We start from the raw sequence: 15,352 nt of genomic DNA, 5'->3' as shown, positions 1-15,352 counted from the left end.
GCAGCACGCTAATAGGGAAGTGGCGGGGGACAGATGCTCCTGCCTTCCCACGTTAAGCGAGAGCATCGGCGCCGGGATGGCAGCATCAGCGGCGCTCGCTCGCGTTGGCACCGAAAGCCACCGAAATCAGGAGGAGGCAATGGTGCAGGCAACCTTGGTAGTAGGTGCTGGGAATTGAGCTCCACGTTCATTCCCACACAGCCAGAGCTGATCGCTGCCATCAGCCATGGCTGATGGAGATCAATTCCCCTCTTCATGTCCACAGCTGCCCCGATGCCCCAGCCCGTGCTGTGAGAGGGGACCAGGGATGTTCAGGCATCCACGGAGGGCAGCAGGCACAGGGTAACAGGAGAACACAGTTCTGGATTAGTAATGAGTTTTGCATTGTGCTGCATTAACCCAGACTAAATTATCTTTTACGCTACTATGCTTCAGCTAATAGAATAAATAATATAACCGGCAAGCAGCAGCAGATAAGTTTTTCCTTTTGATAGCTGTCAAGGGAAAACAGACCCTTTTATTTCGGCCCCTCTGCTGCTGACGTGTGGGCAGGTTTCCAGATACCCCAGGTGCTGCTGCGTTCGGCAATGTGTCACAAATACCAGGACAGCTGCCCTGGCTGGGTGGAAAGGAACAGCCGGTACTCCTAATGGAGCTCCTAGCTGGTTAAGGAAAGAGAAGTCTATTTCAAGGAGTCAGAGCCTTTTTAACCTACCTTCCTTTGAAAGGAAAAAAGCCCACCTAAATACGCCTTACCAGAATTAGAGCTTTTAACCTGTTTGCCTCCTGCAGCCCATTGTCAGGCGCGCCAAGAGCTGTTTCTCTGGAAATGGCAATGTTAGCTAATTGCTGTTTGAAGTCTTTCCTCCTACGGAGCAGAGCAGCAGCCTAGGAACGCCTGCTCCCTTTCCTGACAGCTCTCTGCAGAACAGGCTTTCCAAGCCATCAGCAGGAATGGGGCCGAATCCTACTCTCCGGAGCAAACCACAAATGGATCCCGAGGCAGAAGAGGGGACGGCTGAGCTTTCCCCATCACTCTCTGCTCACTCACCCTCCCAAACACCACGGGCACGATCTGGAGATGACCGCGCCAGTCCTGCCGATGGGGCCAGGGATGTGCCAGCATCTCCCCCAGCACAGCATCAGTGGGGCAGCAAGGGTGCCCAGGGCCGTGCATCTCAGGGAACTGCTTTTTTTGCTGCAAGGAAAGGCCAGTTCCCCTGCCTGGAGGAGATCCGCAGGGGAAGACAGTGCAGACAGACAGCAAATCCCTCCCTCTCCCAGCACAGAAGGGCCGGCATGCTGCATTAACGCACAGCTCCCAGCACCCTGGGACACCTACACGACCCTCCCCAAAGAGGGACAGAGTCTGGCCCCTCTTCTCATAGCAGCATACAGACCAATAAATAGCTATTTCTCTCCAGTTTTCTCACTAGACAAGCAAGATTTAAACCAGAAGCTTTTCCCTGCAGAAGCCACCCTAGGGTGGGTGCAAATGGGAAACTGCTGGGGACACAAGTGGGCTCCAGCGGAGCTCAGGGGACTCTCTGGCAGAGGGATGAGCCTGCAGCCTTTGATAGAGATGAGGAGCCAAGGCAGCAAGGCAAGGAAGAAATGTAAACGGGGAAAAGCACGTCTGATTTAGCATTGGGCAGATGCGTACTTTTGCCTAAGCTAGTGAGAAGAGCAGGTTGTCAGAAGGCAGAACAGGCATTTCAGCAACAGCTATCTATAAGGATTTCTTCTTTAAAGTAATTGCTACACCTCAGGAAAAAAAAAATATGCCTTATCATGAGCCAAGATAATCTTCATTCAAGGAATCCTTGAGGTTTGCCATTTCCATAGAGCTCTGCAGACAAGAGAGCCCTTCTCCAAGACAGTAGCCAGGGCTGGGGAAGCCACTTTCTGGAGAGGCTGGGGAGGAACGTGGCACGGCACTGCCCTCTTTGGGTACATCCACCCACTGATCCCAGGCTGGCCACTGTGCTTGGTTCAGGACTGGTGTACAGCTGGATCTTTTTCTTCATGTGCTCGTAAACACAAGCGACCTTGCTCCCCACCGCTTCGGAAATGCACGTGCATAGCAGATGTTTGCTCCGGCAGTCTCACCCTTACTAACTGATGGCCAAGAGATCCTCTCCTCGCCCACAACTCGCCCAAACCCCACTTTCATCCAAGCTGCTGCCGTGCCGAGCCTCGCCGCTACTGCTGTGGGGATCTGCTCCTGGTGGGAGAACACCCAGAGCAGAGCCAGGCTTCCCTATCTGCATCCCCAGCCCTGGCTGGGAATCAAGACCCCAGCAGAGCATTGGGTAAGAGCATGTGTCTCTTTTGGTGGCCCTGTGTACACAAAGAAGCTGGGGCTCTGCTGAAATGGCTGCTGAGGCTTGGGGTGACCGTACAGGAGCTGCAAAGGACAGTTCAGATGGACAAAAGGCTGCCAAGATCCGAAAATCCCAGAGCTGCAGGGGGTCAGCAAATTGAGTTCTTGGTATTGCAAGAATCGGGGAAAGCTTCAGGTCCTCTTCCATCTCATTCAAACTGGGGCCATGCTCCTGTCATCACTCTTGTGATAGCCACGCTCTGGCTTTGAGAACACCACATGGTAAGAAGATGGAGCAGCACAAGGTACATCTATACCAGCGATATCCAGGCTCCCCTCCACCCTGCATCCTCACAGCCCAGCCAGGAGAGGATTTCACACCAGCAAAGGGCAACTTCACAGAAGCAGCAGAACTGAGGATCAGTGTGCATCCTTCACCTCTTTCCCACAGGACTAGGGCACATGCTTTGGACGTCTTGTGAAACACAAGGAAGCATCATTAGGAGAAAAAAAAAAGGACAAAAAAAAAAAAAAAAAAAAGAAATCACAGCTGGAAGCCCTGACCTTCAGGCACGTGCCCTGACTGCTGGGAGAAGACCTGCCAGACCCAGGCTACAACATGAATCATCTGCAAGAGGAGCCATCCAGACCTCCCCATTTCATCCTGCCATGAGCTCCTTGCACAAACCCCAAGGAGGGCAGAGACCAGGTGTCTGCAGAAGCTGAGATGTTTGGATCCATCAGAAAAGTGGTGGATTCAGGAAAGGGACGTTTTGAGGAGGATTTGCCAACTTGGGATGGGTACCTGGTACCAGAAGACTGGTCACTGATCCATCTCCTCTGTAGATAATGGTTAATAAAGAACTTGGTTCATTTAATAGTCCCAAAAGACTCTGTGCTAGGATCTACCACAAGGTACAAGAAGTGTAATGCTTCCAACCAACTTCGCGAAGCTCACTGCAAGGACGGGGTAATTAACTGGAGAGTAAAGCGGCAGCAGGACCGAGACGCCGGATACTCCGACAGCTGGAACAGGAATAGAGCCCAGCCGTGGAGCTGAGCAGGGAAGGGAAAGGGAAAGTGCTGTTGGTTCGTTCACTGTTCCCAGGAGGAAGAAAGAACAGGGAAGGAGGAACTGTGCCCAGGAACAGCATCAGAAATACCGCTGAGAGGGAGCAGGAATTTTAGAAACATATGCATCTACAAACCAATCTAAATGCAAGGAAAATAAGAGTAATGAACAGCTTACTGCAGAGCTACAAACACTGCAGCTATTTTTAGTTACGTAAAAGACCCCAAATTATAGGCGGGATTGCTGTAAGACTTTGGGAGAGAAACAGATCCAACACCAGCACATTTCCCTTGACACCAAGGGAAAGCTCAGTGCCTTAGAAAAAAAATGAGGGAGAAAATATACAATTTAGGCAATTTAAGTGGAAAGCAACTCTCCAACCCCCAAAATCACCCCACGGGACTCCATCTTCTATCCCTCGGCTGGCCCGAGCTCTTCAGAGCTCCCCCGAGAAGCAGTCCTATTTTCCCAGAGGAGACAGCCAGCAGTGAGAACGGGCATCTGCCTCCACTCTGCCAGATTTTTTACTTGAGGGGCTGTGGAGCCAAAGGCTCGAGTTCTGCTGCCAGTTGCTTGTACCCATAGTAAATTACGGAGCTACTTACTTTTTTTTTCCTCTATATGAAAAGGACTTAGCAAACTGAGTGCAAAAAACATAGGGCAGAAAGAACATCCCGGGGCACGGTGGAGCCAAGAGTGGAGGATGGAGGAGAGACCAGCAGGTTGCTTGATCGCTGCAGATCTCCCCTTCATGTGGCCACAAGGAAGGGGATGCATTACAGCGGTGGGCAACAGTAATACTGACACGTCCTTTATCTGGGAGGATGGGATTTCTCCAGCTACCCATGAAGAAACAAGCAAAGGCTTTCGCTGAAAGAATTCCCTTGGGACTGGAAGGAAATGCCCAGGGAGGCAGAAATCCATCCACTTCCCACGCACAAGCGTGGGGCGGCAGACGAGGCAGGTCCACGGCCAAGGCACTGACATTCACAAACCAACCCCTTCAGTCTGCTCCGGGGCTTGGGGATCCCACTGGGAGAAAACATATGCATCCATATGCAACAACGTCCCTGCAATTTGAGTCAAACTTCTGGATGGGTAATGCTACTTCAGCCTTGTTTTGCTCTAGCCCTTCCCAGCTGCAGGTCTGGTCGGGCTTTCCAAGGGGGAAAGCCGCCTGCCTTTGAGCTGCATTTGGACAGAGACTATTTTTGGGCTCCTTGCTGGCACACAACACCGCTGTAAGTAATCACCTCCGAGGTTAATTAAATGAGATTCTTTGGCAAGGTCTGTGGAGGAGCAGGATTTCCTTTTCTCCGCATTAAGCCCTTCTATTAACACTCCAACAGATCTCGACATCACGGTGCCCCTTCGATGCTACCCATCGTACCGCTGGCAATAATGGCGGGTCTATTGCAGGAGATTAGGGGTGAGCTACAGAGAACTGCAAACAGCAGAGAAAGCAATAAGAGCAGAACAAGCTTAGAAATTGTCAGCTATAGCAGCAACCCCAGAAGTCACAACCGTGCTCATGCCCACAGCAATCAGCCCAGCGCTGCAAGAATATCACACGATATTAGAGTCACTGCTGCTCGCAGCAATCTCTCTGGCTTGTACCCCTACAAATTTCACAGGGACTGGAGATGCTTCGGAGCTCTAACAGGCCCCACAAAAAAAAAAAAAAAGAAAAAAAAAAAAGGACAGTGTTCTCAGTTTAATGCAACATGACTATTTGCTTGCAAAAATGACTTGGCTTCTCTGTCCCTGAACCTTGCAGGTGTTTGTTTAACAGCCTGCATAAATTGAGGCTAATCACAGCTCCGCCAGCTGCTGAGGAGTCCGACAGCCAGGAGGACACGGCCTCGCTTATCTCAAGTGCAAGCTGAGCGAGCTGCTCCCGAGGGTGAGAGCTAATCTATTCCGCCCTAAACGAAGCAGCCGGTCTTATGCCTGCAGCCTCACCAGGGAGAAGTGGAGGACAGGGTCTGAATGGGATTAGTGCAGAAGAGAGAGGGGATATTCGGGGCTGTGCCTTGGCTGCTGCCAGGGATGTACCCGGGGAAGGGTCTGCCTTGGCCGTCCCTGCAATGCCGAGGGCTGGGCTGGAGGCCAGGGACATCTCCCTGGGTCTGGTGGGGGAGCGAACACGTCTCCAGCCTCACGTCCCTTCTGATCTCCCAGCACGATGCAGAGGGAGACGGGCACCAGAGCCGGGCAGACAGCGAAGCTACCGCGCACCCCTCCACCTCCCTTCCATCTTGCTGCACAGACCTGCCACTGGGTGGGAAGGGACAGGGCATGGCACGAAGGAACCGAGCACCACTGATGAATAAACCATTCGGATATGGCTTTATACACCCCCAACGTGCACGAGGGCATGAATCATATATCTAACAAGCCAACAAAAGCAATTTACCTAAAGGATGCTTCTGCCACGAACCCAGGCTTCTCCAGCGCGCGAGGCAAGTTTCCAGACAGCGCCGTTCCCTAAAAGCACAGCGGGTTTTCTGGCTTCACAACACCCTCGCTGGCTTCATTCATCCACAGCTCTTTGTGCCAGGGGACAAGGAGAAGGCAGGGACTCGGGTACCACTGGATACGTGCGCTTGTGTCTCACCTTGGGGCTGGGGCAGGAGAGGAGAGGACGGAGCAGCATCCCCCGAGGCAGTTCAGATCCCAGCCAGGCCACCCGCAGCCCAACCAGACAGAGCCCACGATGGAGAGCGGAGCCAACTGCCTGCTGAATTTACACAGCACGCAGCTTACACCTTTCCCAGCAGACAGGGAGGAGGTGGTCACCCTCATTTCCCTGTGTTAATCAAGAAGCAGCGGTCACTAAGTACCCTCCTTCCAGCTGACGGTTTGTCGGGACCCAGCGCTGCGCTTGAGGGCAGAGATGCAGCTCCAGGACTCGCAGCCTCCTGCTGTTCCCCATGGTCAATGCAGGGTGCTGGAGGGACCCTGCCACCTCCTGAAACCCACCTCCTGGGTCCCATCACAGGCTGACATGGGCTAGCAGTGGTAGCGTCGTTCGTTCTCTCTTTCCCCCGCTAACCAGGACCCGTGACATCTCCTAGGTCCTCTGTCCTGACCTGGGCAACCCTTGCCGCTGTGGGCTTCCCACAAACGTCCATGCACCAGCAACTCTGCTCATGTCCTCACCATGAAGCAGGGCCATTAGCCAGCACAGTATGGACTCGGGCTTAAAACCCAGGCCTGCACACCTCAGTGAGCCCTACAGGGATCATCCCCATACATGAAATCTCCTTCCCCAGGCACCCATACGTCCAACAGAGAAAAAGCAGAAGTGAGGGACTTGTACTCGTGGCGTGGCAAGCACTAACGATTTCTGGGCAGTCATAATAATTTCCGACCAGACTGACATTCACAATGACTAACCCTGTAATAAGGCCATGGGGAGGTGGCTCTGAGACACTAATCACATGCCCAGCCCTTGCTCATTAGCTAAGCGCAGACCTCCCACCAGCCCGGTTCCCCGGTGAAGGAGTCCCACCGCGACCTGGGGGAGGGCTCAGCACCGTTAGAAACCAGCCCCCTCACTTCTCTCATTTCAGTTTATTCCAACCTCGTGCTTTCTTCTTATCATAAGAGCCCAACTTCATTTCAGGGGTTTATTATGCACGTTGCTTAAGCCGCCGAAGAACACAGTGGTTAGAGGTTTTAAAAGCAACCCTAGCAGCGCAGGCACTTATTTCTGCAAAGTACAATGGTCTTCAAAGGAGCTTTTTCATTAGCAAGCCATATTTAAAGCTGGGCTCCCTACTGCTGTGTTAAGAAGCAAAACCGTGGTCTGTGATCAGCCCTTTGCCAGGGAAACGTCCCCTCACTTGAACAGGCAGCAGGACCCTCAGCCCTAGGCAGAAAACCAACTCCTGACTGAGGTTATGTGCACTTTAATCCTGGCCTGGGAGACACGAGAGGGACTGTGGTCAGGACATAACTCGGCTGAAGGCTGTGGGAATCAGGTGAGGCTGGGACCACGCAGCCCCGCAGAACGGGGATGGTGGGGAGGCGAAGGTGGGGAGGGAGTGCTGAGTAGGTCCCTACCCGAGAAAAAGAAAAAAGACCTCATCCAGCCATCTCCAAGGCTCTCTGCAAACAACTCGGGGAGCGCAGACACCTCCCCCTGTCACCCCTTGGCCCACAGGACCAGCCACCTCCACCACCACCCACTGCCACCATTTCACAGGAGAGCATGCTCTGCGTCGCTCGTGCACACAGATACCGACTCAAAGCAGGGAGAAAAGGGAGAAAGAGGCAAGCGCCCTGCTCTCCACCCCTCTGCTAGACCCTGACGTCCAACCCGGTCTCCCCACCAACTCATCTGCATCCGCAGCCCTTGCTCTTCGGCCACCTGCGTGGTCTGGGCGGCAGTAGAAAGCCAGCACCCCGACTCCGAGTCATTAACCTCGCTTCTTAGCGGCTGGGTAACCCTCCCTCAGCCCACCCCGAGGGCTGGCAGGGTTATCGTGCTGTACAACTCTGCAGCCCCTGAGCTTCAGAAGGCTCGGGCTGCTCCCTCCTCCCTTTTCACTTCATGGAAATGCATAATAAGATCTCAGCGTGAGCCAAGGAAATTGCCTTCCTTTATCTTGCCAGTGCATTGCCCAGGCTAATCAGGGAAGAAGAACACAAGCAACAGCTAGAATACAATTCTCCTGCAGGCAGCAGAGTTCAGCGGTGAAGAAGTCAGCAGCCCCCTTGCCCCTCGGCTTTCCATTTCATTTGCATTTCATTTTCCGGAGCTGCCCAGCTCAACGTCTGCACACAAGCCCTGCAAAGGGCAGGGGATGCTCCAGGGCTGGATTCCTGCTACACAGGTCAGCCATGGAGAGAAAAGGCACGTTCCCTGCTTGCCACATCACGAGGCATCACCAAATGCACAAGGAAGAGGTCAGGCTTAAGAAACAAAACCAGAAGCTCCTCCGGCAGCATCCTGGCACGCTTAGCCTAGGAAGAAGCAGGTCACGCTTCTCCATGGATACCTGGACTGGGATGTTCAAGAGGAACATCACAGCGGGTGGGCAGTCATCCAAACTCACTGGTTTTAGGCATTTGAGAAGCCAGGACTCCCCCCGCCATGAGCTCCCAGAAATTATCCTGACTCTTCCTACAGCACAGAGTTCACTGTAGCATCAGAGGCTCTTCCTGCAAGATCCTCGGTAACAAATGGCCCAGCAGCATGCCAGATGGCTAATAAATCCAGACTTCGCACACCACCCGCTCCTGGGAGCGCTGAACGCTTCCCGTGCCTACAAACAGGCATTATAGATCAAGCTCAACTGGAGACGATGGCTGATGGCTAAATCCATTGTGTAGAACAATTGCTTCATTAACAGGCTGAGCTGGGTACACGGTCAGGCCTGCCAGAAGATAAGACAGGGCTATTTTGCAATAATTTGTCTAAGTCTGCATGAAACATCAGGGTTACAGCAGTGCCTCTGGAGCCAAACCAAGACAAGGACCTCATCACGGGTCCTACACAAACTCACTCACCCCCAGCAGTCCCCCAGCCCTATGCGAGGGGAAGGGGAGCAGCTCTGGTTTGCCCTTTTCAAGTGGTCCTTGGGAAGCACAAGAAGGTGAAGCCAATGTTTTGACTCTGCACGAGGTACTTCGATCAATCCCCAACTTCTTTCCCCAAAGAGCCACCTGGGAGACTCTCCTAAAGATGTTGCTCGTCTAGATGGCAAGAGGCAATCCACTGAGTCCATGCACAGGAGGAAAGAGACCTTCTCCTTCCCCAAAACACAGGAGTCTGCTCCCCTCCCCTGCCCCACAGCCCACCTCATCCTGGAGGAGCTGGTGTCTCACAGGTGAACGGCACAGCCTGCTTTGGAGGAATTAGTCGCAGGGCTTTGCATGTCAGCAAAGCTTCAGGACAGCATCTCTGCAGCTCTGAGCAACAGCCTATGCCAGAGAGAAAAGAGAAAAAAAAAAATATAGCCTTGAGCCATCACGCTGCAAAGATGCCATCCCCGGTGCTGGCAGCTTGAAGGACAAGCATGTAGTACCTCATTTTCTCTTGGCCCCATCGATTTTCTGCAGCTCTGCCTCCAGATCTACAGAGAGGCAGCTCGCTCAGCCTTGCAGCAACACTGGAGCGAGATGAGGATACCCGTATCACGCTGGGGGCAAATGAACCAAGCCAAAGAGCAGAGAGAGCAAAAGGCACTGCAGAACAGTCGGGTTAATACAGCCGCGAAAAGAGAACAGGAATTCCTGCTCCTTGGCCTGTTCCCGTGCCCTAGGACAGGGACTGCTTTGAGCAAAAGCTGGGGTGCCTGGGTCAGAGTCAGCTCCTCCATGAGCTCCTCGTACCCCCAGGTAGCAAGAACCCCCCCGAGCCAGCCCTGCCTGCCTAGCAGCCACATTCATGGGCTTTTCAAGTCTCAAATCCTAGGCTGGAAAGCAAACTACAGCAATTAACAGCATTTGCTGCTGTGAAGGGGAACACTTTGTAAATAAATTACACCTTGGAAATTAATAAGTGTTGCCTAATTGAGGTTTAGCATCTTAAATTCCTGAAAATTCTTACAACTCAACAGAAAAGGAGGGAGGAAAGACATTTGCTTGGCTGGAGAGCCCCAATCCAGACCTAGCAGCAGGCAGGACACCTGAGGAGACTCACCCCTGCCTGTTATCGAGTTGCCCTGCTCCAACACCAGGATATGTACACCCTGGGGTCAGATTAATTTCTCCTGCCAGCAGAGCAGCAGTGCTGCAAATGGCTTTTAAATATCAAGCTAGTGCTTGAGTACTTCTAAAGCAATGCACAACATGCATCAGGAATGAAAAAAAAAAAAAAAAAAAATCAGCTAGTATTAGCCAAGCCTGGGCCTTAGCACATGAGCCAGAGGAAACTTTGGCATTCAGCATTTGCAGTGGATGAAGCTCGATGTTCCTCTCCTCCTCCTGATGTCCGCCAGCTCTTTGGCATGCCCCACCGCTGGTGAGAAGCGGGTATGGTCATGCTTTGGTCACCTGGCAGCTCTCAGAGCCTCTGGTGTACAGCGTGGGGTAATCATTTTGTGGCCAAACTCCCGTGGCATCACAGATTCCCAGCAGACGATTCCTGTGCCACCACGCTAGCAGCTTCCTCCTGGCTGCAGGCTCTCTCATGCCAAGTCTGTGCTCCATCCAGCCTCCGAGAAATCTGTCCCCGCAGAGGGAGCAATGTGTTGTCCAGATCTTTTCCTGGCCTAGAGCAAGCATGGACTTGTGCCCGATGAGAAGCAAGTCTGAACGCATACTTCTGTGTGGTACTGATATTTTGATCTCCTTCAGATTACTCCCATCCACCTCCCAGACACCCCAGGGGTCCCAAGGGACTCCATCTCCCAGCCTCTTAATGGGAGACCAGGAGATGGGCAACTGGGATGAGAGCGTTTTCCACACTTCCAGCTTGCTGGGGCTTTTGTCCCAGTCCTCACCTCGCATTCCTCGGTGCAGGCTGATGGACACACTTCCCAGCTTGCTGGCAGTGGCACACAGAATTATGTTCATTGCTGTGGAGTCAGTGTCCCCCTCCCTGCTCCACACATGGGTAATCTTGAAGGTTAAAGCAATAATCTCCTCTTCCTCTACCCACATCATTAACACATCCAGGTGAGCAGGCAAACACAGCCCCCTGACACAGAGCACTGGTTTTTCTCTCCACTAACTCCTGCGGGGCTGGTGTGTAGAAACCTTTAATGAATTTGACATAACTCCTAGCGCAGAGCAGCTCTACTATTTGATGCAAAGTTTAATTTGATTTCTCACTTGAATAGCTGAGACATCCTTGATACGCTTCCTTCAGCTCCTTCCAGATAAATCTGCTGCATACAATTAGCACCAGGAGTCACCTGCATTTCACCCTCCCCTTTGCTCCACTCTAAGCTCCACCTGCACCTCCCAGGGCTACAAAATAACCCCAGCTCTGGTCTTTGGAAAGGGCTTCCCATGTCATTCACCCTCCTTCAGCAGGGGGAAAGCTGAGCCTAAACAGCAGCAGCAATCGACCCGAGATGATTAAGCAGGCAGAAGCCAAGGCAGGAGCTGCAGCCAACTCTCCCAGCTCAGGTCACCGACAGCAATCTCTGCAAGAGAGCAATCACAGGCAGCAGCAATCCTTTCTACCCCAAGCTGCTGTGCTCCTCCAGAGCAGCAGTTGCATTTCAGCAACAAGGCTTGCATCAGTTATACAGCACTTAAACAACAGCAGAGTACCATGCTTTGAAAACAGGGAGCAATCATTGTGATTGCTATGAAAATATGGGAAGCACAGATGGGAACGTGGTGGTGGTTGGGTTTTTCTGGTTTTGGTTTTTTTTTAAAGTCTTCAGGTTTTTCTGGCATCTGTTGACAGGACATACTGCAACTTCAGCCTACAATCCACAAAGCCTGGGGACCACAGACCTGCTGAACCAGGTTCACTGCTGGGGCAGGAGGAAGACGCACAGCTTTCCAAAGCCCCGTAGACCAATGTTCTCCTACACCACAGCTAGGCACAGGTAAAAGTCTCGCCTGAGACTCGAGAGCCCCCATGGGCTCTGTCTGGTTTCTGTCTCATTCAAAACCCACCAGCGAGCCAGCACAAGCAACATCAGCTTGACTGAATCTATTCCCTTCCCAAAGCTCTGAAGCACAACAGTTGATTGAAAAATCTTAAAGCAAACCACTTGGGAGCGAAAGATGGATTTGCAGGCATTGAAGCCCCAGACCAGGGAGAAAACAGACACCTTTGATTGAGAAATCAATGCTTGGGTTTTACAGCATTTCACACTAAGCAGCAGCAGAGAAGAGCCCTGCATGCACCTCATTCCTCCAGAACAGTGGAGGAGAAACCAGCAAAAACCAGAGAAGTGAGACACTGATGCTTCCCATAGTCTTACCAGAGCCAGAACAGGCTTTGGAGACCTTTAGTCTGTGGGGCATAACATGTTTTCAAAAGACATCCCTCAGATGATAAACTGATAAGAAAAGGGCCCATTCCATACCTCTTCACCTCGCCGTTCTCCTGCTTCTGCCCTGGGGACAGCTCAGGCACAAGTGATCTCTGGGCCAGTTATAGCCAGGTTGGGGAGCTCCTGAGCACAGCACCAAGGGGTACCACGCCAAGGACCCCGACAGACGGACACGTCCCACTGCATCTGAAGAGGGTGGGAGGGATGCACATCACGCAACAAAGATTGTAACCCGCTGGATTTTGGATACATGGGGGCCAGTGTATTTGGAGGTTTATTCCCAGCGCACAGGCTGTCTCCTGTGTGTCTCCTCACCCCCTGCTAGCTGAGACCCTCAGGATGCTCGGCCATCTCTGCCAGCCCACCTCCCAAGGTGATCCCTACCCAATGCAGCACACAGGCTGCCAAGCAGCCCTGGGTGCAAAAAGGTTGGCCTAGAAAGGAAAAAAAAAAAAAAGGGGGGGGGGGAATAAATCCAGAGACCGGGATTGATGAAGATGCTGGGGAGAAGGAGCAAGTCATGAAGGGAAGAGGAGGAACAAGCCCTGCACCCGGCAGGGGTGTTACAAGCAAGAGAGACATGCTAACAAATTAAAACAGACCACGAGAATCCCTGATATTTTTTAAAGCCCTTTCTTTCTCTCAGCTTTCTTCTTCTCCTTTGTATGTTGAAAATTCATCTTCAAAAGCAATCGCAATGGCCCCAGAGGGAAAAATACCCCAGCACAAGGCAGACTTCCCTCTAGGCAATGTGAATCCGTATTACCCGAGCAAAAAGGCTTTCATCTCAAAATCATTCGTTTCCAGAGCACTTGACCCAAAAGGAAGTCTCCTCTATTTCTATAAAAGTCACTTTCTCCACCAAAGTCCCCTGGCCTCAGAAGGGAGCTGTTAGGCAGTTTTCTGTGTTCACCATCGCCCGCTCAGAGCCCTTCTCCTGCCTGCAGCAGCGGGCAATGCCTGCACCGCGCTCCTCAGCAGCCCCACCGCTGCCCCAAAGGAGGGCACGGGGCACTCATGGGGCAAAGACCGGCCCTGCTCTTGCAGCACCAGGGTAGCAGCAGACCCCGGAGCCGGGAATTCAGGGACCCCCCTGCTTTTCAGAAAGCTCCTCTGCCCCTGCCAGGCTCCACAAGCCCCTTCTGCCTGAAGACGGTGGCAAAGGGGGACCTTTCTCCGACCGTTCCTGTGCTTCAGCAAGAGGCAATGCAGCAGACGTGGTCGTTGGTACCCGACTTGTTTCTCATCAGATGCTCCAAGCCAAAAGCGAGGTCCCTTTCCCAGAAGGAAGCCACAGACAAGGCTGTATCTGCAGCACTTGGGTGGTTTTGGACAGCTCGGCGGTGCCACCAGACATGCCAGATAGAAACCAGCTCGTGCAAGCGGCGTAGCCGGGGCTTGGGGATACTGCTTCTGCCCAGGGAGCTGTCGTGGCTCCACGAGAAGCCAGCTGTGATCTGCGCCTCCAGGAGCCCACAGACCACAGGGACGTCCCCGTGAGGCACTCACGCCTGAAATGGAGGGGAAAAGTGGTACTAGCAATTCAGCAGGAGAAAAGCTGTTTGTCAGAGACAGCATGCAGCCAGGCAGCCGTCCTGGGTGAGATGAGAGCTCCTGGCTCCCACAGCCGTCTGAGCTGTGGGGAAGATACTACCACCAACCAGGATCCATGAACCAGAGCTCCCAGCCCAGCTTGGTCCTGCTCAGGCACCACCGGCCACTGGTCTGTGGGTGACAGGACGGGGGGGCACAATGTGCTGGGAGGGCGCACGCCTGGTCTATCCTAAAGGGAACCAAATAGCAGACGATCTTGCTCACGTGGGACACAGCTCGGTAAAGCAACCTCATGCTCAGTAAAGTTGTAGTCCATCAAAAGTCACTGTTTCAATGCCGAGTTTTGCAATACCTGATGTGCAGCTTCATGGCCCAGCCTCAGGTCAGGGAAAGGACAACAGGGCACTTGGCTCACAAAATTATAGCAAATCTCTGCCCCTCCAAGCTGGGCAGAAGAACTTGAAGCCCAGTCCCCAAAGTGCTGAAAAAGCCCAGGGACTCCCAAGGCTGGCTGCATGAGAGCTCTGTTAATTCTGTGGGTTTTAAGCAACCTTCGGGGTTGTTTCGAGCGCCTGTCATTGAGAACCCTGCAAGCGGCTCCTGAGCATAAGCTCTGCTCTCCTAAATACATACACATACAGTGGGTCTGGCTTACTTGCTGGGCTTGGCCGTCCCAGAGGGAGCAGATTTATCAGGCAGGACTGGCAATAAAGATAATGGCGTTGGTGATGATTACTTAAGCTGAATTGCTTACTGTGCACTGGGAGGTGACATCCAATGCAAGATACCTACAAAGTTTTATAGAATAAATACAACCTGCTTCGATTTATACAAACCATCGCTGCAGAAACATTAAAAACCAACAGTACGGCACTAACAGTGACGAACAGGAGGAGCCAGGATATCTGAATCGCCTTTCCAGCGAGGATGCAGTCTACTGGAGGCTCCGTATATAGAGCATGGGAAGGCAGCACGCACACCCTTGCACGTCAGTGGTACATCACCCGGTGGATGTAGCAGCTTTAACATCACAAGGCGATACGGTCGCCTGCATAGGCTCAGCATCCCAGAGCAGGTTCAGAGCGAGTCATCGCCTCCAGCCCCATTTTACCTGGGAGGGCAGCGCACGGCCCCAGCTCGCAACAGTGTGCAGAGCAAACCGAACGCAGCTCTTTCTGCTGGCACGGCCAACGCAAAAACACAGCTCCCGCTTCCCTTCCTTCTGGGAAGCAGTACAAAGCAGGTACAGCTCTGCACCAGGCCATCAGGAAGAGATTCCCACCACATATGAATTAGCAGCACTTACAAACGAGCCTGTTCCCTTCCAGGCAGGAGCAGAGACCCTGCGCAGGACGAGGGAGTCACACCTGCCTCATTCTCTTCTTCTGAAAAGCAGGTACGACAGTGTTTTTTATCTATTCAAGGAGTACCATC

General features: G+C 52.7%; 1 protein-coding gene across 7 annotated transcripts in view; it reads right to left on the bottom strand.

Moving 5' to 3' along the window:
- The window catches only part of SUDS3 (suppressor of defective silencing 3 homolog (S. cerevisiae)), a 62,606-nt gene that overhangs the window by 7,120 nt on the left and 40,134 nt on the right, over positions 1-15,352 (bottom strand). The gene's annotated exons all lie outside the window — the stretch shown is intronic.

Source organism: Haliaeetus leucocephalus, unplaced genomic scaffold, assembly GCF_000737465.1.
Source record: "Haliaeetus leucocephalus isolate CR32 unplaced genomic scaffold, Haliaeetus_leucocephalus-4.0 Scaffold13, whole genome shotgun sequence".
NCBI classification, from domain to species: domain Eukaryota; kingdom Metazoa; phylum Chordata; class Aves; order Accipitriformes; family Accipitridae; genus Haliaeetus; species Haliaeetus leucocephalus.
Note: the sequence above shows the minus strand (reverse complement) of the source record. Positions and strands in the feature narration are given on the sequence as shown.